Source organism: Siphateles boraxobius, unplaced genomic scaffold (assembly GCF_051911475.1).
Source record: "Siphateles boraxobius isolate OS27281-9 unplaced genomic scaffold, OSU_SipBor_1 49, whole genome shotgun sequence".
Classification (NCBI taxonomy): domain Eukaryota; kingdom Metazoa; phylum Chordata; class Actinopteri; order Cypriniformes; family Leuciscidae; genus Siphateles; species Siphateles boraxobius.
The window spans coordinates 3,172,688-3,185,369 of NW_027509130.1; the positions used below are offsets into that span (position 1 = coordinate 3,172,688).

General features: G+C 37.0%; 2 long non-coding RNA genes across 2 annotated transcripts; both read left to right on the forward strand.

The window, feature by feature from the left end:
• The first annotated feature begins 3,667 nt into the window (after positions 1–3,667).
• LOC143711195 (uncharacterized) lies at positions 3,668–6,995 on the forward strand. Its single transcript, XR_013194778.1, has 3 exons — positions 3,668–3,883; positions 3,996–4,046; positions 6,908–6,995. It is a non-coding gene; the product is annotated as an uncharacterized LOC143711195 (long non-coding RNA).
• An 85-nt stretch (positions 6,996–7,080) lies between these two features.
• On the forward strand, positions 7,081–7,596 carry LOC143711196 (uncharacterized). Its single transcript, XR_013194779.1, has 2 exons — positions 7,081–7,290; positions 7,465–7,596. It is a non-coding gene; the product is annotated as an uncharacterized LOC143711196 (long non-coding RNA).
• Positions 7,597–12,682: the final 5,086 nt, after the last annotated feature.

A 12,682-nucleotide genomic window follows, 5' to 3' on the forward strand; every position in this document is an offset into this window, starting at 1 on the left:
AGTCGGGTTCTGCAAGTGAAATTAGTTAACCTGAGTTTTAATTTAGTGCAGTTTTACAGTAAATTACTGTGGATTACAGTTAAGAACTGTACAATTAACAGTAACTCACTGGCAACAGCGTTGCCAGTATTTTACTGTAAAAAAACCTGCTAAGGTCTAACAGTGTACACTGTTAACCCTTGCTGTAAAAAAATGACAGTATCATAGCATTTTCCATTATAACAGTAATATACTGCAGAAAACAATGCATTCTGGGTTATATTTGAAATTTCGAGAAAGTAGCCTACAGGAATATAATGTGAGTTAGTTACTGTGTTACTGTGTTCACAATCACACCCTATACCATCATTCACTATTCCCTACATTAGTTCACTAATATAGTCCACTTGAATGAAAAAAAGTGAGTGAATTGAGAAACCGATGAACACCTGATAAGCAGAATCACTGAAAGACAGAAAAACACGAACAGAAAAAAGAGAAACACAATAACAACAACTGACTTCCAGCAACACTGAGTGTGAAAACAGTTTACAAACCAGTGTGACATTATTCCTTTCATACATGTACAAAGGTTTTTGTTGAGAATTAAGATATTTAGTTAATAATAAACTTTGTTTTCACCATAATGGAGATCAGTGTTTGCTTTAGTTGGTCTCTTGACCCTTGACTTTAAAATATTAGTTTACCTCTGGCTGCTGCAACTGTGAGTTTATAAAGCAAATTTGTTTTGGCAAGAAATATGACCAGTCACGGAAACTAGGGACACAAGTCGGTTCTGGGGCATTTTGAGTTATTCATAGATTCTGAGAGTGTAATATCCAAGCTTTCCAACGATGTGTAACATGTGGAAATCTGATAATATTTGGAGAAGTTGTGGCCATTTTAAAGTAGGCACTTAAAAAAGCTCAAAGAGGAGAAAACGAGCTAAAGATTGTGCAGTTCTCACCTGTCTCTGCTGCTGGGGGTGACAATAGGGCTCATTTACATCTCATTTAGATAAGCCATACCCCCTGTAAAGCTCCTCCATGTGCTTTACAGCTTTTTTTACACTTCGAATGAGTGCACTTCTGCCGCACTAGGCGAAAAACAATTGTGCTGCCCCTCTATTTGCAACGTACCAGCAACAACACACAAAGACCAATATGCCATATAGCCTGCATATAACGCGAAACCAGCAACAACACATAAAGACCAATATGCCATATACATATAACGCAAAACCAGCAACAACACACAAAGACCAATATGCCATATAGCCTGCATATAACGCAAAACCAGCAACAACACACAAAGGCCAATATGCCATATACATACAGTATAACGCAAAACCAGCAACAACACACAAAGACCAATATGCCATATACATATAACGCAAAACCAACAACAACAAACAAAGACCAATAAGCCATAGGCCTACATATAGCGCAAATAGTACGTAACGCTCGTGTGCCCAAAATGTCAACAATATTAAAGTTTATGTAGGAGGCAAATGCCTGCTGGCATTTTTCTTTAAGCAGTCATTTCTGCAATTTTCCAAATAATCACATTTCACCTCCTCAAATTACTGTTGCAAATCTCTTTACACCACTTTCTTATGTGCGTATACACACACAAATGAAATGTCCGCAAGCACATTATATCATCAGCAGGTTCAGCATCTTAAATAACGACTAAAGAGCAAATTAAGCTTAACTTACATTTCAGAAACACGCACGGCAGGCCTTCATCGCAGCAGCAAAGGTCTTAACTGCATCCTCTATTTCGATTCTCCGTCACATATGAAACAGCCAGCCACCGCTGTCAGCGAGCCGAGCCGCCGTATTGAAGCACTGAGGGCGCGCGCGCTGCGCCCATACCTCCGGTTCAGTTTCCCGAGCCCACGAAGTGCGGCGAAAACATTTTCGGTGTAACTGCCAGACGGTTCATCTCGTCTGCGACAATCTTTGCGGCATCCATCTTCATTGAATTTTGATATCAGAGAGAGCTGGCCAGAGCACAGCATAATAAGTAGCCATGTGGTTGACTTGGAGGGCGGGGGCAAAAGCGCCGGGTTATTCAGTATGGAAATACACACAGACAATGACACGCCACGCCCCTACTGCATGCTAGAATCTCCGAAAACAAGCCGATTTCAACCTCAAAATGTAAGCTTTTAAATATACCAATACTGCTATCTCAAACATGGAGAGGCTTCTTCGTGATTTCAATTAACAGATTCTCCAAAAAATTGAAAATCACCAATTTTGAAAAAAAACTCTTCTTTCTCATTTTGCTCGAAAGTTGTGCTGCCGACTTGTGTCCCTGGTTTCTGTGACGGGTCACAAATGTCAAGGAGAAGTTGATCAGATGTTTTATGGCGGTTGTGATGATGCCATAGCCATCCTGGACAAGTATGATTCTCTGATCACATCCTGTGTATAAGCTTTAAATGTATGGATGTTTCATATATCTGTGATTCTTCCAAATGAAATCAAGCAATATTTCTGTAATCAGACCCTTTGAAGAATATAGTAATCATATAATGCATTTAAACATTTTGAACTGCATGATTCAGAGGCACACAGAGATCAACGATCACCATATGAATCTCAACAATGGTGACAATCAAAGGTTTCATGTCGCAATGCATTCTGGGTTCTAGGATAAGATAAAATAAGACACACCCACGAAATGTATTTTAACAGTAATAAACTGCAAGTTATAAAACAGGTTTATACTGGCAACACGGTTGCCAGTAGTTTACTGTAAAATAAACATTTTTGGGTCACCATTGTGCTGAAGAGTAGAGCCTGAGCTTCAGTCCAGGAGAGGATCTAGAAACATTGATGATATGCTGTGTGTTGCTTTATTTAACAAGCGGCGTGTAGTTGCTGATCCAGTGGAAATCTTTTTATGTATTTTTTTTTTGTGATGTCAAATGAAATAAGTTCTGTTTTCTTATTTTCACATCGTTAGTGTATTACAAATTTTAGTTGATACATTTAAATGAGAGTTTGTCAATTTGAGGCAGTCGGTTTCTGCAAGTGAAATTAGTTAACTTGAGTTTTAATTTAGTGCTGTTTTACAGTAACTTACTGTACAATTAACTGTAACTCACTTGCAACAGTGTTGCCAGTATTTTACTGTAAAAAAAAACCTGGTAAGGTCTAACAGTGTACACAACGTTTATGCATCAGGCCCCTGGTCTTTGGTAATGTTTCCAAAATGTTATGTGCAATCCCACAACAGGAACAACTTTTCCGGAAATTTGTCAGGACTCTCAGTTGGGTCATGAAGGTGACTGAACGTGATCAAAACAAAGCAGTAAAATAGGTTGCAATAGAATCATAAAAAAATTGCTAGTGAAATCAGCCAAGTTAACGATCAACAAAAGATGAATCGGCAAAAGATGAATCGGCTATTTGTCACCATTTCCTCATGTAGTTATTTTTTATTTCTACAATTGGATTTATAAAGCTTGACTTTAAGGTTTTTATCTATAATGGTGTTGTGATGGAATTCAGCGCTTGCCACAATGTTGTCACAATGATATTTTCACAAATCCATGTAGTCGTTTTCAAGTTTTGTTTTTTTATAATCTTGCTTGTTTTGAAATTTCTAAGATTGTAAACTCCCATTTCCGCATTGGTTATCAACAGTAAACAGATGATAATGAGTGTGTGTTTGTTATAAAAACCATGAACACATATGCCTCCTTAAGAGAATTCCAGAGTTTCCCTTTGATTCACACCTTCAACATGCTGGTGCAAAAGCTAAGCTGGATCATTTGTAAGTAATGATTTAAAATTGGCTAAACTGGCATGATTTTAACTCTTCAAATCAGTGTTTTAGTTTGTTTCTGTTTGACTTTGATTTTCAGTGCTGCTGTTTCTGTGTCAACATGGTAAGAAGGCGAATTGACTGATGTATAATGTCTAATTTGGTCTAAACTATATTATAAACTTTATTAAACTACATTTTTTATTTCAAGTGATTTTACTATATAATCTGTTCAGGAATAGAAGCAGCAGTGATATGTGAAGGAGGGATTGGCATCCTCAGCTGTGGTGAGGAACTCAGTATTTTATATTGAGTTATACACAGCAAAATCACCAGTGTTAAATTAACACTGCTCGGTGTTTATATGAGTCCACACTCAGAGAGTGTTAAATGAACACTGAAGCAGTGCTAAAGTTAATGAGATAATTAAGTGATTAATTGAGTGATAATTGAGCATTATCGAAGACACCTGAAGTTAACAAGCAGAATCACTGAAGGAGTAAATCGTAATTGGTATGTTACCATTATGGGGATCAGTGTTTGCTTTAGTTGGGTTCTTGACCCTTAAGTCTTTAACTTCAGTTCTTTGTATGGCTGCTGTACCGGAGATATAACAGCAAAATGAACAAAGAGAAAAGGTGATTTGATGGTGTTGATTGTGTTTTAACATTATCATTATCTCACAATCATTTGACCTGAGTAGAGCCCAATTTCTGAGCTACATTTACTTTATTGATTATAGCAGCACTGTCCTTGAAAATCACAATATTTGCAACTTTTACAATGTAATCCAAATAACATACAAAACTTTTTTTTTTTGTAAACAGACATCAAGAACTAGCCTGTGACTCTCAACAATGGTGACAATTATAAAGCATTTTGCAGTGTATTATGGATGCCACCAATCAAATCTCAATCATGGCTCCCATCATGCATTGCTGCATGAATAAATAATGAGCTCATGTTCAGAGGTCATCTGTTTGTCACCATTGTTGAGATTCATATGCTAATTCTTGATGTCTGTATGTGCCTATCTGAAATACTTTTTAAGGTGTTTTTTTTGTAATGATTTGATCATTTGGATTTAATTGAAAAGGCTAAAAAAATTAGTGATGGGAAGTTCGGTTCTTTTCCGCGAACCGGTTCTTTCGGACAGTTCGTTTCAATGAACCGGTTCAAAAAACTCGTTCACCGGTTCGTTTACGTCATAACGTAATGACGTCATTTAGAGTGACGTAATGGCGTAAATTCTTTCATCCCGCGGGGATCATCAGTTCTCAGATGACGGGTCCGAAAGAAACAGTTTTCGGTTCAGTGTACTGGTGATTAGAAACTGCAACACTTCTTGAGAATCGCTGTAGCAAAACGGCGCTGATCGCGCGCGAGAGAGAGAGAGCTGGCGGCTCCATATGCTTTTGAACCCCCCTCGCTGTACTTTAATGAACTTATTTAGAAATAAACTGTTCCTGAAAATATCATGCATTAATTTAACACAAATAGCCTAAATGTTTAGTTTGACAGTTTTACAAAACATTAATTGTGTTTCAAGCCTTTAAAATGTAGCAGTTGTGCTTTCATGTTAATTATTTTGCTGTAATGTTTTATAAACAACATTCATATTTCTGAATGCTAGATAGCCTAATTAAATCTGTGTTCAATATTGCAAGATAATAACAGGCATTGCCTGAGTTAAATACAGTGCAAATGCACTATTTTTCAACAATTCTTCTTTGTTAAACTTTAATGGTGTATTGTTTGAAAGACTTTGACAGTTTTATTAAAGCAGTTTATTTAATACAAACTAAATTTGTGAATGTGTCATTAACTATAATTACAGTACAGGAATTTCATAAATCGCCATACATCTTTCGGTTAAAACAGCCTACTGTAACTCAGTTATTTTTGTCCAAAATCCCTTATTGAGGTCATAAAGCACTCTTCATTTAGGCTTCAACAGCATCTCCAACTAAAACAATTCACAGTCATTTAAGACAATTTTTTTTTTAAATAAACAATTTAATACTTTCGCTCCACCAGTTGTTTAAAAAACTCATACAGTGATAATACAGTAATTAAGTCATAAACATTTCCAATATTTTTTATTTAGTAACCCTTTTTGGTTTGCAACAAAATAATAAAATAGCCTAGCATGTATTTCGTCCGGGGAAAATAATTACACGCATGCTCAGTATCTCCAGCTCATCGGCTCTCAGTATGTCGGACGCGTCCGAAAGAAACCGTTTTCGGTTCAGTCAGTGAGTGTACTGGTGATTCGATTTCGAAAAACGTGCTGCAGGCTGCAGGTGCTCATCACTTCTCTCCTCAGCACGTCTCAGTTCAGTGAACTGTTGGATTTACTGGAGTAAAATATACTCCTGGATATTGGTTTATTTCGAGTCCGAGGGACTGTCAGGCATGTCTGAAAGTGAGTAACTTTAGTAACTTGTGGATCAGCACTGACGCAAGACGCGAACTGTTTCGAACGATTCAGTCCGATTTAGTGTACTGGTTCGACCGGTTCACTACAAAGAACCGGTTCAAAAGAACGATTCGTTCACGAACTGGCCATCACTAAAAAAAATGCATACTCCACAATGACAGTGCTGCTATAATCCATAAGGTAAACTTAACTCTGAAATTATGCTCTCAATGAGTTCAGTGATTCAGGCCATCTATTGATTATGCTATAACACAACCATCTCCATCATAACACCTTTTCTCTTTGTTCATCAGGCAGCTATAACTCAGGTATAGCAGCCAAACAAAGAACTAAAGTTAATAATGTAAGGGTCAAGAGCCCAACTAAAGCAAACACTGATCTCCATAATGGTAACATACCAATTACAATTTTCTCCAGTGATTCTGCTTGTTAACTTCAGGTGTTGTCGATAATGCTCAATTATCACTCAATTAATCACTTAATTATCTCATTAACTTTAGCACTGCTTCAGTGTTCATTGATCACCCTCTGAGTGTGGACTCATATAAACACTGAGCAGTGTTAATTTAACACTGGTGATTTTGCTGTGTAGTTTTTAAATTATACTTATATTTAAGTTTTTAAGTAATATTTTTGGCCTTTTGTGTCCCAATAGGATAGTATGAGAGAGACTTAAATCTTACAATTTGCTTTCTTTTCATGTGTCAGAATACACCTCTGGAACAATACACATTATTAAAGCCACCTATGGACGGACTAATCGCGTAACATGTGCTAAAGGGATACCATGGTATCACACCTCAAACACACGCTGCAGAAGAACAGTCACTAATAAAGTGTCCCATCGGTAAGATTTACAGATAACAGTAAAATGTGTTAATGTTCACGATTTCATTTTATATATTTTACAAGAACAATAAAAATATATTTCTAATGTCTATAAAGCTATTCTTAAGTACATATTTTCTGTCTATGAATCAGGTGCCACGGAAGAAAGAAGTGTTATCTTCCTGCATACAACACAATTTTCGGCGATCCTTGTGTTGGAACTGTTAAATACCTGGACTTCAGTTATACATGTCGGCCATGAAGTAAGCCAATTGTTTTATATGTACAATTTTCATAAATAAATTTTTATTTAATATGAATTAATAGTAATTAATAGTTGAATTGAATTAATGATCAAAACTTCTTTAGCTTTAGATAAGCTATGCTCACGATAATAAATAATAATCTTTGTTGCTGCTGTTTTTTTTCTTTATAAGGTGCACTGCGAAGACATCTTGTCAACTGCTTCAAACTCTGATCCATGACAGTGTGTCAATAAGTATCTGAAAGTGACGTTGTACAGCTGTATATAATTTTGTTTGTGCTGCTGTTTTTTATGTTTTGTGTGTTGGAAATGGTCCCTATTATAGATGTTAGATGCCACTGTATTATTTTGTATTTTTTTGTCTCACTGAGGAGTGAATGGATAGACCAAAAACAATATTGTTTTTGGTCTATCCATTCACTCCTCAGTGAGACAAAAAAATGCAATACATTGAGATATGGGGTTCAGAAAAAATTAAAAATTCATAATGAACCTCATTTTACAACTTCCATTTTTATTTTGGAAAGCTTTAATGATCATGGGCCAATGTGAATAATGGGAAGCAAAATGTCTCAAGTAAAATGTGCAGATGCTTGACTGGACTTGAAATTAATGTCAAATACAAACCCACCTTGATCCTAAAATGCTTTATTTTGTAAATGAATGTCATTTTCTTTTGAGGTGAATTTTATCTCATTAATCTATCACTATTATTTTTCTATAGACTATTGTTTTATTTGTATATGCAAAGGGTACAGCAATGTTAATAAATGTAAACATTCGTTTTTTTTCTTTTTTTACAACTATTAAGGGTAGACATGACCAGTCAATCAGACACTATTATATCTACATAAATGTATTTAAAAATAATGTTTAAATTAATATAATGTTTATCATATTAATGGAAAGAAATCATGTTATCTGGTGAGGAAACAACTAAAATTCTTGTAGAAAAATATACAAAATGCAATAGTTGTATTTTCAGTTTTTTATTTCCTTAAAAGCAGTTTTGTAATCATATGTATTGTAAAAATCACCAAAAATAAATAATGTGTAAATAATGTTGAAAAATTTAAGTACACTATAAAACAATTCTATCTGACTTCAGTTTTATTGACAGCCAGATAAATGATTTGTTATACATTTTTAACCCTCTGATTATCTTCATTTGTGTCTACAATCTTTGGGGTCTCCAGGGCCCCCAGACAAAAACCTTTAATTTTTGTAACAGAATAATAATTTTTTTACAAATGTAATTTTACTCTATTAATTTTACTTATTAAAGTTTTTACTCAACATTTGTGCAGTTTTTGGAGGATTTTTGATATCTTTTAAAGGGGTCATGAACTGGCTTTTTAAATTTTATTATATTGTTGTCTGAGGTCAACTTATGACGTTCGCTTGGTTTTTGCATTCAAAAACATCAAAATGAATAAGTAATAGGCTATTTTCCGTTTTGAGCCTAGCTCAAAAACGCCCGGTTTTTCCAAGTACAGCTCGCTGCATCCTGCGGTGGATATCCAACCCGGCCCACATCCAAGTGTGACGTCACAAGCCACGCCCATCCAAGTGTGACGTCAGAAGCCTGGCCCATCCAAGTGTGCCGTCGGAAGCTTCGCCCATTTCCAAATACGGCACGTGACTTGATTTGTTGTACGCATGCGCAAAATGGCGCTGCTTCCTGTCGGAAATATGTTTACGGTTGTTACCATAGTTATTGGTTTATAATAAAGATGAGGTTATTTGTGTAGAGGTGTGACGCTACAGATTATTGGTGCAGTTAAATTGTGACGCTTTGGCAGGCTTGGAATGGTCTAGAAACTAGTCATATCCACGACTAATGTCTCTGAAGACTCTTCTTCCCTCTAAATTAGTCATGGATATGACTATGTTTTCGATTGGCTCCGTCACAAACAATTTGAAGCATGATTTTATGTCATCAATTCGGGATATGGCATATCTTGTTAGCCCTGGCTTCATCTTCATGAACATGTTGACAAGAAAACCTGCCTTGCCTCATAGGTGGGGATGAAGACTAGGACAAAGTTCCATCTTGTGACCAGAATGAATGGTAACCTCAGCTGGGCCCTCATCACTGGAAGACTGCTCCTCATCAGTTGTTTCAAGCTCCGTAGCCGATTCAGTGGTGCCTTCCTCTTCAGAAACATCTTCAATGCAAGATGCATCCTGCATTTCCTCTTCACTAGTTTCTGAGTCAAAAATCTGATGAATAACATCATGCGCAGAGAACTGCTTTGCCATTGTGCTGCCACAAATGAATGACAAGCAAGGTGCTGTGAGGCATTTATATATGCCTGTGCTATCACATGATGTATATTTGTAAATATTGTCTAGTTCTGTGTGAGAACCTCACAGTTCCAAAACAAAATGTCATAATATTTTGTCTGGAAGCTGTGATGAAACAAGAACATGAAAGAAAGATTATTTTGAAGCCGGGTCACTGCAGTCACGGCCAGTGTGTGTGTGTGTGTGTGTGTGTGTGTGTGTGTGTGTGTGTGTGTGTGTGTGTGTGTGTGTGTGTGTGTGTGTGTGTGTGTGTGTGTGTGTGTGTGTGTGTGTGTGTGTGTGTGTGTGTGAGAGTGTGTGTGTGTGTGTGTGTGTGTGTGTGTGTGTGTGTGTGTGTGTGTGTGTGTGTGTGTGTGTGTGTGTGTGTGTGTGTGTGTGTGTGTGTGGTAATGTCAGATGAATAAATGTATATTAGATGCAGGTTAGGGTAGGATCAAATTTCTCTCTGTGGAAAAGAATGTGTGTAATACTCAAAAAAGTTTGTGTGTTTTAACGTGTGTGTGTCTGGGTAGCGTGTGTATAAATGTATCGATACATGCACATGTCCAAGGGCTCAATGTTTGCAAGCACACATGCTCATATATGTACATGAAAATAATGAGCATGCTCCTGAAAACTAAATTGTTCTGTTATTTTCAGTCTCTCCCATTCACTTTCAATGGTCGGCCATTGTGACCATTTTTGACCCATGCCTACTCTCAGATAAATGAGGACCACAATTAATCAGATGCAAACAGAAATATAAAACCAGTCCTAATTGAAAGAGAACATGTTGACAAAAGATTGAATCCAAGATTGGGTGAAAATATGGTATAATGAGTGATTTATAAGCTATTTTTTATAGGCCGGTCATTTTTGACTATGTGCCATATTTTTTACAAAACAAAAGTTTCAAAACAAAATTCCTGGTGAAAATTTTAAGTTGACTAGTGTGATCAACAATAACAATTTTTTTCAGATTTTATTTAATATTTCCAAAATTAATTTTTTTTTTTTTTAAATTACTCAAAAAATGAAATGCCTACTCTCAAATAAATGAGGCCTATGATTATTCAGATGCAAATCAAAATATAAAACCAGTCCTAATTGAAAGACAACATTGAATCCAAGATTGGGTGAAAATATGGTATAATGAGTGACTTATAAGTCCTATTTTTTACACCACAAGTGTAACAAGGTAACAAAACCCCCACAAAAAAATAAGAAAATTTCCACACAAAAAAAAAGAGATTTAGTTATACCGTTTGGGAACAAAGTCACTAAGTTTCAGTCCAAAGTGATAACATTAACTAGTATTTTCGGGAAAAAGAAAATCTTCTCCGGGTCAAATTGATCCGAACACCACATGAGGGTTGACATCACAGGGGAGTTAAATGACCAAATGTAAGTTGAAGCTAATTCATAGCTCTAAAACAACATCATCAAACCTTATTGATTCGAATTACATTGATATTTTGACAATTTATTACATATCGTGGGCTTTCGCGCTAATTGCGGAGCAGGCATGCTAGTCAAGTGATCAGCCGCACCGCACTGACCTCATTACAAACTATTATTAAAGTGATAAGAGCTGCTTTCAACAGGTAACATCTCATTCTCATACAACTCATTCATATTATGTTGAACAGTGTTTATACTAAAACCGCAAGTTTGTTTTGTGCATGTTTGTTTCGCAGTTACCTTCGTCTTCTCTTCTCTTCTCGATGCTTCTTCCTGTTTTTAAATGTTAACGTTAATGAGAATTTGTCCAATTTGGGCATGGGCGTGGTGGCTTCTTACGTCACACTTGGATGTGGCCAGGTTGGATGTCCACCGCAGGATGCAGTGAGAGGCTACTCGTTTTTTATGGAAGACTTGGAAGTAAACGCCCACTGCTGTGAGCGGATAACAGTTTTGCCTATTATAATGAGTTTCAACTCACTCGTCAGTGCACGTGGGGGAAATTGTTTTGAAAACGTGCAATGTTGTAAAATGGCAACCGGAATGATTCGCCCATACATGTTCGACCCAGAGTCCGTGTGTTGCACCATTCCTGTCAGATCCAATATAGACGGCACAGCACCGTTCTTTAATCTTAATCGGTCTGCAAATCCAGTCTTGTTTACAAAACGATCCTCAGTGAAATGAAGCGAACAGACGAACAATCTTTTACCCTCATCAGCTGGAATGTCATTAAAAATAAAGTTTAACCATGCAGTCCTATTGGAATCCAGAGGAAGGTTATGCAGCGACTGTCTTCTTCCACAACCAGGCACTGCACAATATTTTGTATTGCTTGGTAGCTCGATCCGGTTTGTCATCACGAGCCGAGGTAGGCCTATGCGTGTAATGCGCGAATCGGTGGGCGGGGCTAACGGCCGTGTTGAAGTAGGTGTTGATCTTCTTCTGTGGTGTTGTATCCTCTCTGGGTGCTTCTCAATATCCCTCCTCGTGTCCTCGATCCTCCGTCCTCCATCCTATGACCCGGAAACCGATCGAGCTCAGCCATCTTGAAGGACATCTCAATTATCTAATTGCACCTCGAGGTGGCGAGGATCGAGGAGTGAGGAGGCTTCCAGAGGAGCTTTGAGCGAGGATGCACGGGTTACACTTTGCGGAAGAGTTTGATCGACTAAACGTGACACACGTATCAATTCTCCTCCCCCTTCACATCTGTCACAATCATTTTAATTTATACTTTACCTTTGTAGTTTACATAAACCGCACATCTCACATATTTCAACAAAGGATCTTGCTTTATTATTATTTATAATGAATTTCTTAAATAAACAAACTTTAACAACATAAGGGCAGATCCTTTGAGCACTGCTAATGACACTGTGAAGTGACGCTCGAGTGATCAAGTATTCCAATCAATGTACAGAGGTGGGTAATCCAGGGGCCACAGAGTAAAAGTCCTGCCATATGTTTATTCCACCGATGAACTCAGTAAGCTGATTTCACTAATTAGTTCTATCTCCTGTCTGAATTAGCAAATCCAGGTGATTGGAATAAAATACTGAGGAGGACTTTTACTTTCTGAACCTGGACTTTACACCTCTGACTACAACTGACTTCAGACACAGCCTTAGATGAGATCCACT